This window comes from Pelmatolapia mariae, linkage group LG13 (genome assembly GCF_036321145.2).
Source record: "Pelmatolapia mariae isolate MD_Pm_ZW linkage group LG13, Pm_UMD_F_2, whole genome shotgun sequence".
In the NCBI taxonomy this organism is placed as follows: domain Eukaryota; kingdom Metazoa; phylum Chordata; class Actinopteri; order Cichliformes; family Cichlidae; genus Pelmatolapia; species Pelmatolapia mariae.
The window spans coordinates 7,141,421-7,157,207 of NC_086238.1; positions in this window are offsets into that span (position 1 = coordinate 7,141,421).

Here is a 15,787-nt window from a genome sequence, read left to right on the forward strand (position 1 = left end):
ACTCTGGCCTATAAACACCTACTTTTCCCTCAGTTCACCCTCTTCCCATAGCAGACCTTGACTCATGCACCCCAGGGGCCACCCAATGTGAAAAGCCAGACACCCCACCCCCACAACTACTCGAGCTCATGACCCCCTAAGACCACAACAGGAACCACATTCTTTCCTTTGTGGCCAGTCTTTCATCCTTCTTCACTGCCAGAGCAACAGAAATAACCTGTAAAGGAGTATTGTGTGGCAAAAACGAGGCCTTTTGTTCTGGCTGTGCCATGGTGGGCTGATAAAATAAACACACGGTGCTCTGCTCTCTCACTTTCTTTTTTGATTGAATCTGTTTGCGTTATTATCATTTTCCTTTTCTTTTTTGCCTACATGAGGGAGTGACAGGTAAGTCTGGCCTAGTGCTTGCTTCATGAATGAAAAGGTTTTCATGAAATCGTGATATGATGTGGTTTTGAGTATGAGTATGCTTAAGGAGTGTCAGTTGGTGGATCTTTCTCATATGAGTACAAGCTGTTCCCTTGAAACTGAGATAAGTTGGGGTGTAGCGAACACACCTAGTTTCATTTTTCTTCACGTTTTCTTTTCTTCAACTTTGCCCACACTAATAGCGTTCTCTTCTGAGAGTGCTGCCTCTGACGTCCTCACGCTAAACCTGAAGCCTTGTAGGAGTTTAAAAAGTTTTGCGCATGCAGCTGCCGATTCTACCGACCCAGAGGTAGCAGCGATGGCAGCAGCAACAGAAAGTCAGGCAGAGTGAGACAGGATCTGACAGGACAAGACAGTATGAGGTGTGGTGTGTTTATCTTTTAGTTAGGCTTCCTTCATTACACACGCACTTCCTGAATTATAGATAACCCCCCCTGGAATTGAAGTAAACACTTCCCTATTTTTACACTGTATATTCATCTGTAAGGACACGATTACACCCTTTAAATTATATTCAAGTTTGCATAAATTCAAGGAAGCAGTTGGACATTTTGAGATTTGACATTGGTGGATGTATAGATGAGGGTGGTGAGGCTACAGCCAGCAGCAGGTTAGCTTAGTTTAACATACAGACTGGAAACACAGGGGCAAAAGGCCACCAACTGTAGCTCTGTTGGTATCTACCAGCATCCTCAAAGCTTACCTATTAACCAGTTATATCTCATTGGTTCCCGTTAAACCCATTAAGTATAAAAATAACAACTTGCCCATTTAAAGGATGTCATGTGCTGACAGATTCTTGGCTCTGAACAGTAACTTCCTGGAGTCTCATTTGGTTGCCTAGCAGATGGTTCCAGCCAGGAAATAGTCTGCTAGATAACTCCCAATAAAACTGTACGCTGTAATTTTGACACTTTGCTTCTTGTATGGATAAAATAATAAAGTGAGCGTCGTGTATTGTTATACAGAACCATGCCAACAGTCTCCTGCAGCTTCCAGTCTGCGTGCAATGCTAAGCTCACCTGCTGCTGGCTATAGTTTCTTCCTTTAAAGTCGCAATGATAAATCAAGAAGGATTTCCACATTGGAAGGAACAGCTTCACTATATAGTAAAACTAAACAACCATTGAGTAACCAATCCATGATAAGGCTGGATAATATCTAACTTGATGGGTAATTACAAACACATATGTTATATAATCACTATATAGAGAGCACCAGCAAAAACATTCCAACACAAAATGATTCAGTAAAAGTAATGTAAAATGTAAAAAGTAACTAATTTAACCATTAGACAAATCTTACATCTTGACCACCATCACAAGGAAGTAATAATTAAATCAGGTTATTCTAAAATAGTTACAGTTAGATCCATAATGTTTGGGACAAAAACACAACTTTTATGTTTTTTTTTAATCAAACACTCATGATGTGATTGAAGTGCAGACTTGCAGCTGTAATTCAAGGGGTTCTACAAAAATCTTTGCATTAACTGTTTAGAAATTGCAGCAGTTTCAATACTTAGTTCCCACAAGAAGTTTCACAGCCAGACTAGGCTTGGTCCCTTATTATTTCATGAGAAATGAAACAAATCTAAGGTTGAATTTGTATTTTATAGGTTTTCACTGTAATTATAAATATGAGGATTAAAGTGATGTCAGTGCACCAAATAATGGCATCTTTGAAAAAAAATTTCTTTGTACAGATGAAGCGGAGATGCACTTGTACCAGTATGATGGGACGAATGAGATCTGACGCATACCACATTATCTGTCATGGTGAAGGCAATGTTATGGCACTGGGTGTTATAACTGCATGTAGAATCAGATCACTAGTGTTCATTGATGATATGACAGCCGATAGAAGTAGCAGTATAGATTCGAAAGTGTACAGTGCTATGCTCTATTCTTTAAAATGCTGCAAATCTGATCACACAAATAAATACTGACCCAATGCTTACTGTAAAAGCTACCCAAGATGTTCTCACTAGCCAAGTCAGTCAGATGATCCCAGTCCAGTAGCAACTGAAGACAGCTGCAGTAGAGGCTTACTGGAGCATCTCAAGGGATGAAACTCAGTATTTCTAAGATTTCCATCCAAGTATTAAAAACAATCCACACGTGTAAAATTATGGTAGTTAATTTTGATCTAGTGAAAATGGGGAACTGTGTATAAAACATAGCTGGAATTTCTAAGCAGTTAATGTAAGACTGTTGTAAAGGTCTGCACTTTAATCATGTCTCATCTGCTCGGATAAACTCCACTGTGGTGGTGTACAGGGGCAACACTGTGAAAATTTGTCCAACAAATTAAGAATCTGACTTTATGATGCCTGCTTGTGTCAAACCAGGTTACTTGCATGTGGGAGATCATTAACCTGTGCCTGTTGATTTTTATCACAGCCATGGGGGAGGCGGTGGGGTCTGCAGGCAGACAGATGGAGAGCAGAAACCTTACACCGGTCAGTAGATGAGGAAGAGAAGACTCCTCTGAAAAGTTTACAGTACCACAACTGTTTGATCAACCTGCATCATCGGCACTGCATTTATCAGAAAAACAATCCTGTGCTGATGTAGTGTTGAACCACCCAATGACAGTTTAAAGATAGCACCATGCAGGGAATTCTCCCTTCAGTGTTTCACAAAAGAAGGAAGAGTGGTGTTTGTTTTGCATGTCAGATCACTCCCTCTCTTATAAACCCGCAATTTCCATGTAACCACCGAGTGCTTTTCCTTCTCTGACATTTGCTGTTGGACCAACACCTTCAGTGATCCAACAGGCCCAATGCCAATAATGACACGGTGTTCAAGTAATTCCAAGCAAAACACACAGGGCAGTGTTTGCAGCAGGTTTACAGGCAAAATAAAAGGGACAGAAAGAGTCATCTACTTGGAAAAACCAGCAGTGTCACAAGCTTGGAGTTATTCTGGTCAAAGATAGAAGCAGACAAAGAAAACAGAATCATTTTGTTTGTTTATTCTGTTACTTTGTTTATTCTGAAAAATCTTTTTTTTTTTAATGGATTGCATTTATATAGCGCTTTTCTAGGCACCCAAAGCGCTTTACAATTCCACTATTCATTCACTCTCACATTCACACACTGGTGGAGGCAAGCTACAGTTGTAGCCACAGCTGACAGAAGCGAGGCTGCCATATCGCGCCATCTTCCCCTCTGGCCAACACCAGTAGGCAGTAGGGTAAAGTGTCTTGCCCAAGGACACAACGACCAGGACAGAGAGAGCAGGGGGATCGAACCGGCAACCTTCCCAACCCTCATAAGCCACGTTTTTTAATCAATACATGTATCATCTATGGGCTTAATGAAGTAAATGAAGAACTGAGCGGTCATGTGAAAGATCTCAGTTGTTGTGATGAACCCAGAGAAAATTATTCCAACTTCTTTGATGATCTCAACTCGGCAGAGCGTTTAAGTAGACAGAGTGTTCTTTCAGCTGATTTGTTTGTTTCCTGTGTAGTAAGCAGAGTTTTGGGGGATAAATCAAAGACTGTATATAAAGATAAGTAACCACTGTGACCAACCATTGAGCTAATGTTTTGAACTCAATTTCTGGCATTTTGGCAGTTTAGCAGTTTGGCAGTTTGATGTCGTGCTTTTCTGAAGCCAGAAGCGATTGGATGAAATGGTAAGTTACCAGCTGTAACAATCTGTTAGTTTGCTTAGCATGCTGTGCCCGTCAACTCCAACAGTCATAATGAAATTTCTCATTTTCATCTGCAATAATTATAATGGCAACATCTCTCTAGAGATCACACCTACCTCTCCTTCCACAAGCTTACAAGGAAAGTCACAGGAGAAGAAAGCAGCAGCAGAGGTGGTTGCAAAGTAGCTTGCACGTGTACAGCAAATGGAGACAGAGTAAATAAACTTAAATAGAACCCCTTATATGAGATGTGCAAACCAAATACATAGAGAGCTATCAGGTAAGGTGTCAGCTGATGTGGGCTGGCGTTGAGATCAACTGGTCTGCAGAGAGTGTGACTAAGCTTGACATCTTTAGTAAAATATAAATTAAGTAATTATATTTGCTCACCAAGAAACTTCTTTAGCTGTCTGTTAATAAAACTAACCACATACCAAGACACATAACTGAATAAATATGTTTGAGTTTTGGTTCAGTGACTCATGTCAGTCAGTGAGTCAGTGTTTTCTGAGGGTTTTCTTTGTTTTACATTATTAAAAAAATCTAATTCAAATGATAAGCAAATTAGTTACCAGGAACATCACTGGGCTACACCACATAGAAAGTTATAATATTAGTGAGAAAATCCATTAAAAATTATGAGCACCAAAGCATGTACGCAGTGTCGAAGTCTAGTTTAATGACGGGTGGATGAGGCTTAGCAGACATTTATCAACTCCAGTTGCTTGTTTTGGGACACCTGTCAAGCCATTCGGCCACAGCCCTAACTCCAAAACCCAGGTTGAAGACTCAAAAGGCTAAAAACATCTTTGTTAAAACATCAGGTTAATATGCTTTTTGAAGCAGTAAAGTTGGTTAATTTAACATAGGAGTCTATGAGGATTGGCTCTCTTTTTGGAGGCTGCCTCAAGTGGTCATTTGGTGAACTACAGTTTTTAGCATTTCTATCATAACTTGAGGCCCAGAGGTTGGTTGTACCTGTTTAATGCCACCTGTCTTGCATTCACAAGAATAACAACAGGCCTATAGTGCATCAGTTGCAGCTACAAAAGGCACATATTTCATAAAAGAGATAATCAAGGCAAACATTTAATAAAAAACAGTTAATGCAGATGGCCAAAAATCTTTTCAAACTTTGTATTTGTATTTTCACTTTGTATTTTCAGCTTATTCATCTGCCATTTGTGCTCCAAAAACATCAGCTAACTTGCATTCCTTTCTTAAATTAGATACGCTTAAAGCCTTGAAACACAAGGCATCACTATGCAGTACTTCAGTTATTCTTACTTCCTGTGTGAGGACATCAATGTACAGTATATCAAATCCAGTTCTTATGGGTCACATCCTTAAAAGATTGCTTGCCAAAATGACTGGCTCCAAAATATTATGCATGGGTGGATGTTTTTTTCCTAATGTCCTGAACCTTAAATTTTCTGAATTAGAGGAAGCTTTTAGCAAATATTTAGATGGCTAAATTACAGGTGTGTAAAGATCCAAAAGAAGCTCAACAGTGTTTATGTGCTAATACGTCTAAACAAAAAAATGAGGTGAACACCCAGTGTGTTCTGTCTTTCTGTCAGTGCGGCCACAGTATTTCAAGTGGTGAGGCCGTGGGGAAAGCAAAGGAGAGACAAAACATATGACACAGATTTTAAAGCACTTTGTGGCTGATTTTGGCAGCTGGAAACACCACTATAACGTCTATGCTATGCACAGGGGGAAGATAAAATGGAGTGAAGAAAATGAAAGAAAAGAAGGAAATTGCCTTAAATGAAACCTCCCTTCTTTCTGCAAGGAGACTTTCCAAGTCTTTGAGTCCACCCAGATCCATGTAGATGGCTCCATATGGGCTTAAACCGGTGAGTATATGTTTACCAGTCTTCCCCTGCGGAGGAAATTAGAGAAGAGGAAAAAATAATCTGATAATTTCGCTTGACAGAGGCCGTGTTTAGTTTAACGCATAAACAAAATTGTACAGCTTGGAACACTCAAATGTTACACGTGAGAGAGGGAAGAAAACAGAAGGAAAAGGAGACAGGTTAGTGAGTAAGAAAGAAAGGGGCACAGTGACTAATACTGAAGACAGAATCTGGAGCTAAAATCTCATAAAGCTCCTTCCACCTCCTCTTTTGACACCCAATCAATCAGTCCTTGACATTCAGTTCTCTGCACGGATCCACCCATGAACATATACCTTCATGTTGAACTATTTTGCTCTTCATAGGTTACATAACAGTTTGTTGTTAGCTGAGAGGAACTTTACCTGTTAACAGTGTAGTCATATACAGATTTCACTGCAATTTTTATGTCAGTGTAATGTTGATTTCAAATCATGTGGCTATCCTAAGTTATAAAAATTCCATAATCAAGTATTGCCTGAAGACAGGCTTTAAGAAACATTTACTCTTTTCAGGGGCATTTATCTGTTTGTTTGCTTGTCAGCAGTGCAAGAGCTGACAGAGCTGACTCAGTTGTGCAACTCACTCCAAGATGTATGAAAAAATGAAATCGAGGGGGGAGTACAGTCACAGAAGAACCCATTAGATTTTGGAGCAAATCCAGATCATTTCCTTTAAATTTGCTTGAAAGGCCATTGATCTTGTTGGTGGATGATGTGCTCTCTGAACTGGAATGGCATTTACAGATCTCTGCAATGCCAATGTCATTTTATTTTTAAAGCCAAAAAGCAAACAGTTCTTCCTCTTCTTTTGCACAACTACTTTATCTAGTGTCATCATGTATGCCCTTGTAGTTTTGTGTGAAGAGACAGGCAATCTGCACCCAGGCTTTCACTTTGAAAAGTGAAATTCATGAAAAATTGATATCCTCTTGGAAAAGGAGACAGCTGTTGTATTCAACGAAATACAAAATATATTTTACAACCATTTAAGCTTGTAAAGTAGAAGTGATATAGTGTGCATAAACATGCAAATTGTCTGGGTAGCTAGAGTTTAGACAGTGTCAGAGGTTTGTCATGGGCTTCTTGGTAACTTCTCTCTGTGCCAGTGTGTCTAGGAGCCAGCTTTTGTTGCCCGCATGTGTTTTTTGTCTCAGTGTCTGGCAGTGGCACCATTAAATGAGCTGGTGACTTATATCTCACGCCTCTTGCCAAGACATGTTTTTCCTCTGGACTGTTTTGTTAGTCTCCTCTGATCCTTTTCTAAATCATTTCTTTTCTTCATTCTGGCCATGTTTTCTTCTTTCATGTCTTTGTTTGTTTACATTCACACGGGATGGAAATCACAGACGCAGGAAGATGCAGCCAGGAACAAAGCTGCTCTCTCCTTCTCTTTGTCCTTCCTTCCCCTTTTTTCCTCACTGAAATGCACGCGGTCTGCATGCTTGGGGTTTCCAAACTAGCGTCTGTGTTGGGGGTCCCTGGAGAGCAACTCCGCCATAATAGCCGGGTGGAGTGGGCTGGCGAGTGCAGGGGAGGGAAAATGAACAGCATGCTATGGGGTTTTCCAAATCCTAGCTTCTTACAAGGTCTTTATAGACTACATTGTAGTGAATTTTACTCATATTTACCTCAGGTGACAAAATATCCAGTGTTCGATGAGAGACAAAGGATGAAAAATGTTTTGTGGCCTGACTGGCTTTCTCACACTTGCAAGAATTGTGAAAAACAACAGTTTGGCTTGTAACACTGTATATTTGTAGAGGACAAGTTTTTAAACTTGGCCGCATGTGTTATTGCTGCATTCTTGGTTCAGTACTTTATACAACTCTCCCCTTCACAACTCATTATCTCCCCATCATGTTTCTTCTTTTCTCACAGAGAGAAGTGTGCACAGTGTGCACTCGGACTGTACGCCTATGGTATGCATGCATGTCAGTGCTTATGCATGGGTGTGCACATATATCTATGTCTGTGTGTGCATGTGTGGGTGTGTGCGTGTCACTCTTTGTAGCAGCATGAGGATCCATGTGTAAAGGAGTGGGCCATGCTACAACTGTAAATCTTAACAGGAAGCTTAAATTGGAGCATCAGTGACAGTTTAACTTCCTCTCTCGGAATGGACTATGCTCCCTATTCTTGGGAAAGAGCTGCCACGTGCACCATAGAGGAGGGCTCGCACAGCTCCATGATGGAGTGCAGAGAATGAGAATAAAGAAGAAGAAGAGTAGGGGGAAAAAAGGATATGGGAACCCCATATCTCAACTCCTTCCTCCAACACTCCCTCCCGTCCCTTCATCTTACTGATTATGAGTGTATGCAAAAGGAAGGGAGTCAGTAAAAAGAGCCCAAATAAAAGGAAACATCCAAATCTCAGACAAACATTAAGGGCATCAACTGACTCATTCAGTACGATACACAAACAGTGACTTACTCCTACACAAGCAACCGCATTCTTTAATTGCTAAAAGGCATACATAGACTGTCCAGAGAAAAGTACAGAAGCATGGTGCACACTCGGAAAGCACTCACTGTGCAAACATGGGAAGAGACCTTTCTCTTTTGTCACGGTCATGCAAACCTATAGGGAGGCAGAAAAAACAGACACTAGCCCTGGAGCTCCATTGTCCTCTGTGTTTCATATATCTCTATCATGGAGCATTTGCCATTACAAATACACCTACAGTTTGCTCTTGATCACCCCGTAGAGCTTTTATGGACGGCTTGTTTGGTTTACTTTGTGCAACACAGAGACCAAAGATGTAAGGGGAAGTGAAAACATGAGGAGACAGACTCGACAGTCAAGTATAAAGAAAGTCAAAGCTTTCCAACAGAGAGCTGCAGACAGATGAGTGTATACATGCAGCAAAACCTCCCTTTGTCACTCCTTGTGTTGGTTACAGGTGTAACCTTTCCCTCTCTTCAAAGCAGACAGGCAAAAGGAAGAATGTATTCATTCTAACCTTGAAATCTTTGCTCAGATAAAATGAGACGTACAAAGAGTGCAACACACGATGCACTACTTCTAAGATATTGGCAAGCTGCCAGTGCTTTACTGGGGATTTTCTACGCACGCTAATTTTCTCTCTTCCCACCGAGATCAAACAAAACTATCTGTATCTATCCCTGACACAAACTCGCACCAAAGCAGCAACACTGGTTCGCACAGATTAGAAATCAGTCAGTGCTTGGTGGGAACCCGAAAAGACTGAAAACAGCCACATCTAGAATATCTTCTCCCACACTCACAGAATCCTGTTTGTTCCTCCTCCCCGTAGATTTTGCTTGAAAAGAAATGAAAACATTGATCAAACTCAATCCATTCATCACACAGGCATAGCTCCTTAATGAGCACTTTGCGGATTGAAATATGGGAATTATTATAATTGCTTTACAGGAAAAGCAAAGAGGTGGTTCAAAGAAAGAACATTGCCAAATAACTCCCTTAACAAACCAGTTTTGCAATATTAACTTCATCATACACTGTGTCCTAAGTAAAGTCAAGCGTGCATGCATATGTCTGACGATGACTTAAGTAGCTGTGACAACAGCGTGTCTTCATTAATTAATTAATGTCTTAAGTTTTTTTGTGCAAGCCAAACATGCAGCTGCTATGAGCTGGAAAATACACTAAATCTTCATCCTGATAAAGGGGCTGAAAGTTATTTTCAGTCTAAGAAATGTTAACATTTACTTGTCAAAGGATGAGTGGACCAATTGAAGACTTCCTGAGAAACAATCCCAGGGAAAATTCTTTAATGAAAGAATTATTTTCAATTTCAAGAAAGCAGTAATGACTTTGGGTTTGTATAATTAAAAGCGTTTTCGTGCCATTTCGGCTAGTCTATTTTGCATTGTTTGACTGTAAAACTCTTAAATTGTGTATTTAATTTTGAGACTTTGAAGTGACTAAAATGACTAAGAAGATCAAGCATATTTTGTTACTACATCCTTTTAATCTGCCGACACAATCAAGTGTCCAATAGGTGTGTTTGTTCACCAGGCAGAAACCCACGAATCAGCTTATCCAAGGACTTAATTTGAACCTAATTAGCATTCTTATGTTCATTTGCTGTCTGCCCAGCAGTTAATGTCTCCTGTGATAACATCGGCGACTGCTGCCTACTCGTCTGCCTATGTTTATAGATGTAAAGCCATGGCAGGCGCCTTTCCTGGACACACCCACAGCACCCAGCTGTAGGTTGGTAGAGTAGATCTGATAGATATCAAACTTATTATTCTCATATCTACACAACACACTTCTAAAAACACAACATATTTCAAGCCTGGTTTGAACTCAATTTGTTTTAGTCATATTTTGGACTGCATGTTTTTAATTCTTATTGAAGCAAATTTGCAAAGGCTTGACACTGAGTCTCAAGTTTTCATCTTTAGCTTTTCTTGTGTCTTGCTACAAGTGCTACAGTGCTAAACAAAAAGCACATTTCAGCAGTTCTACTTTTTGCACGCCTGGAACCATTTGTGATATCGTATCTTTGAGGTTTTGGTTGTATTTTTTCAGTTGTGACCACTGGGGCTGATTTCATGTTTTTAGATGTATTGTAGAGATTTGAGAAAGACGAATAACCTCAGCTAGGATAAGGACTGCATGCTTCATAAACTGTTTGCAGTACCATGCACATAACTCATTTCTTTTGCAATTCAAACAGATTTCCATTTAAATAACACCAACAAGAATTTGGTAGGTGGGAGTAAGAACTGGTAAATTATCTTCTAGTGTAACTTGCTAACTATATAAAAAAAATAATGAGAAATGGCAGCAGAAAACTGGTGACAAGCATTAACCAGCCATACTGGTTGTTATTCTGCTGATATAAAACGGTCAGTGAATCCTTCATTATTATTTCTCTAAATTGGACATACACTTACAAGTCGCTTTAATAGATACTCCTTGCCAATTATGGGTTGAACCAGACCAGTTAATGTTTTTCCAATCTTCAATTATCCAATTCAGGTGAGCCTGTGCAAACTGTAGCTTGAGTTTCCTGTTTTTTAACTGATAGAAGTGGCACCCGGTGTGGTCTTCTGCTGCTTCAGGGTTCAGCATGTCAGCAATGTGTTTCTACATACTTTGGTTTTAATGAGTGCTTATTTGAGTTACTGTTGCCTTCCTATCAGCATTAAATAGTCTAGGCATTCTCCACTGACCTCTGGCATCCTCAGTGCATTTTCTCCCAGAGAACTGTCGCTCACTGAATATTTTCTAATTTTTACACTACTCTCTGTAAATACTAGAATGCTAGTCATTTGGGGAAATCCCAGTGGAGCAGCAGCTTCTGAAAATACTCAGAGCAGCCTGTCTGGCACCAGCAACCACCAATAACTTAAACCACCTTTCTTCCTCATGCTGATACTCAATTTGAACCTCAGCAAATCAACTCGACTCTCTGTGTGTCTAAGGCATTGAGTTTCTGTCATGGCTGACTGTCAGATCAAAGATTTGTGTTAACATTTAGCCCAACAGGTGTGCATAATGAAGTGCCCAGTGTGTGTTTGTCCCTCTCTTGTTGTTCATGTGAAGAAAAAAGACATACTATTTGTAACTCACTATTTTCCAGCCCCTTATAAAATAAAGTTACCTATCATGAACACAATGTCTGGTCAAGCTAAAAACACCTACTGCACATAAATTTGACCCACGCAAAGCCATGTAGGCATTGTACTGCATAATATATGCAGTAGTTTATCCATTTCGAGGTCACCATGCCAGCTGAAGTAACTGATTTACTAGATGTGTGAGAGGATACAGGTTGATAAATAGCTTCCCATTTAAACATTTACACTATGATGTTCTTAATTCAGTTCGGTTCAGTTCAATTATATTTATAAAGTGCCACATCATAATAGCAGTCTGCTCAAGGTGCTTTTTATTGTAAGGTAAAGACCCCACAGTAATACAGAGAAAACCAAAACAATCAGACGATCCCCTTTGAGCAAGCACTTGGCGATAGTGGGAATGAAAAACTCTTTTAACAGGAAGAAAAGAAAGACAAGCTGTGGAAGAAAGCTACAGATTAATAATAACTAACGATTAAATGTAAAGGGGTGTATAAACACATAGAGAGTGAGAAACATTCAGTGCATCATGGGAATCCCCCAGCAGCTTAGGCCTACTGCAGCTTAACTATGTAAGGACTCAAGGCCACTTGATTCATTCCTAACCATACGCTTTATTACGCAGTGACTACTATGTACTATAAACTATAATATTGCCTTACAAATGTGTGTAAAACAGTAAAATTGTTTTCAAACCCAGGGGGTCATTTTACATCCAATATCACAGCAGGTGGTGGTGACAAAAGTTCAGCCAGTGTGAGCATGACACCTCCGTGCTATCATCCACTGCTATCTACATTTATGCCCATGGTCAAAGGTGAGCAGCCAAGCAGCAGCTGTGTTGACTGTCTTCTTGCTCCTGAAGCTGTTTCTCATAGTCACCCCTGAGTAATCGCTGATTTCAGTTTGATTGCAGACCAAGTGGCAAGTCCTGAGTCAACCCTGTCTGCTCTGGTCAGTCATTTTGCCAACTGGAGATGCAAAACAAACATCAGCGAGTCAAACTGACAGGGCAGCGTCCTCTGAGGACCTGAAGCCAGATTATAAATCAAGACTTTCATACAGTAATGACAAATCTGTGTGCAGTGCTTTTGCATGATCCAGGGATTTAACTCTATGCACAGTGTGTTACAGTTTCATAGAAAATGTTATTGCCACATATAAACTGAGCTGTTGTGAAAGGGCAAGGACGTATTTATTGTTTGTTGACAGACAGACCAAAGCACATTTTCTCCAGATATTCACTGACTTAAATTTCCAGCACATGGCTGATATTTTGTCTTGATTCATGAGAGGCAGCCATTCTGGACGTACACCAGGGGGAAAGTCAATCCAGGCAGCACTCGCTGACCCAGATGTAACCGGTGTGATGGATGGAGGAGGACCAGCCGCTGCAAAAACATGCCTATTTCAGTCTCCCATTGTTTGGTATTCAGTCATCATTGTGTATATAGCAAGTCAACAGCCAGTCTCCTGTGTGTACTACCCTTTTGCTAAAAAAAAAAAAAAAAGGGAAAAAAAGGAGCATGTGTTTCCTCTCGCTCAGCACACGTCTTTCCACTGAGTAAAATGCCCTTCTCCCACTTTCATCTCTCTCATTTTCTCTAAAACACATGCTTGGTTGCATCACATGTAGAACTGGAAATGTTTGGGTGGCATGGCAACACGTTTCCAAAATGGAATAAATGCTTGGCAGTGCACGTGTTGTCAAAGTCTGCTGTCAGTCTGTTGCCCTGTGGCACTTTTTTTTTCTTATAACAGGGAGAGCTGGCAGCATTGATCATTTCCTTTGAAAAGCGCTTGATTTGAATATTTGAATGAGCTGCTGGGAATACCACAAAGGACATCAACACCAAACAATATTACCTTTTGCTTCCCATAAACTGTGCAGTTGTTATGAGCAGTGTAACAAAATTAAGTCTGGGTTTTCCTGGGGTTTAGCTTTTTTTTTTTTTTTTGGTCAGGTACTGTGCAGATGATACAATTATTCTGTCATTCCATACCATCCAAGTAACAACATAACTTCTTACTTTAATTCAAATGATTTCTGAAGTTGATGACAAATGTTACTCAAATGGTCTAAAGTGTTTATGGTTGCTTTTTATTGGTTTTTGTGTTAAGAACAATAATGTCTATTGATTAATAGGGCTGCTGGAAAAGGCAAATCAGGCAGCCAATAATCTTTCACTTTATTTTATAAGCACATTAACTTTAATTGTTATTATTTTTGTACTCATGAAGCCTACTGAAAGTCAGCTCATTATTGGATCTGAGATATCTACAGCTTGCGCAGCAGGAATTTTCAGGTGCTCTCGGGGCTGGTGTATAAGAAAACCAGTCATTACAGGATACTATGAAGATGTAAATCACACTGAGAGGGGGAAGGGATGGGACTGTGTTCATGGGAACCATGGTGACGACGTGTTGGGTTGCACTTTATCACCTCTGTGAGGAGAACTAGACAGTCACTGACATATGACACTCCCAGCCACCTGTCTAACTAGGTGTCTGCCAAAGCACTTCCAAGCACACATGTAGATGCAGGTAAACGCAGGATGATTCATTTGTCCACCCTTAAGCACAAAATGTAGCGTCAATAAACAGAAGGTGCAGCTGTCAGCATTTTTCTCTCATGGACAACAAGGTGGGAATGCCCGTTTGGGAGCTACCTTTACATAATCATGACTTTGGTTTTAACTGAAGCCTCTCTTTTTTTCTCTTACACTTAACACACACTGTGTGCTTATTTACAAAGTTTGATTCAATGTGAAGTTATAAAAGGCCTGGAAGCAATAGTACTGATGTCAATACAACTGCCAGTGCATTTTGTATTCTAAATACAATCATCGTTATTTTAAATGTTTAAACATTTTTATTGATGTTCATTTAGTTTGCATTTACTACCTGAATGTTAACCCACAAAAGTTTGTGGGGTTTGTGTATATAGTAAAACAGTGCAAATGCTAAAACCAGGAATTATGTACACTAGCTGGCCACTTCATTAGGTACACCTGTTGACCCACGTGTTAATGCAATTATCTAATCAGCCAATCACAAGTCAGCAACCCAGCGTTTTTAGGCACGTAGGCATCATCAAGACGCTGATTTAAGCAGCTTTAAATGTGACATGATTGCTTACTAACTGAATGTTTCCGAAACTGCTGATCTACTGGGAATTTCTTACGCAATCTATCTGGAATTGTGTGAAAAAGTGAAAATATGCAGTGAGTGCCAGTTCTCAGGGCTAACAGATCTGGATTAACAATACATCAAACCCTGAAGTAGATGAGCTACACTAGCAGAAGACCAGTTACTCTGAGACCTGTCCTCAGAATTTGTGGTAAACAACATAAAAGCATGGCCCATTTTGCCATTTTGGTTCATCCTCCCAATGGTGTAATAGTGTGGGGATTATTTTTTTGGCATACTTAGAGCTCCTTAGTACCAACTGAGTCTACCTGAGTATCACCATAGTGTGCCCATCTTCTGATGGCTGCTTACAGCAAGTCAATACGTCACGTCACAAAGCTCAAATCATCTCAAAGTGCTTTACTTCAACATCACACTGTACTCAGATGGTCTCCACAGCCACCAGATCTCAATCTAACAGAATAACAAAGCACCTTTGGGATATTGTGGATTCATATTTTGAACGAGCAGCCAACAAATCTTGAGCAACTTTCTGATGCTATTATGCTTCTATGGTTCAAAATCACTGAGGAATGTTTCCAACACCTTGTTGAAACTGTGCCACAAAGATTTTAGACAGTCATTTACACAGGAATGGCATAATTACTATGGGAGACACAGTGACACTCAAAAAACAAACCACTTCTCTTGCTTGTTTGAGTGTATATTTTTATACATATTAATGCTATTTTTTGCTCTTGACTCTTACTTCATCTGTTTCCCTGTTGCTATTCTTGACAAAGCCATTTTTAACAAAACAAGCAGCCTCTGCTTCAAGTATACAGCCACAGACGAGCATAACCGAAGGAGACTTGGAGGCATCAAACAACTCAGTATCCTTTAATGCTGAAGTGCAAGTACGACTCCCACCCATCTGGACGCAAACACTAGATTACACTTGAAAAGGCTGATGAAAATCTGATGTCATTAATCTCCCCTCCTCTGTAGTTCTCAAAGGACAGTTGAAGTCATTTTGCTGACAGTGTTTAAGTGAAGCTTTTTCTGAAAATGCAGCCAATGTTTTCTCACATGT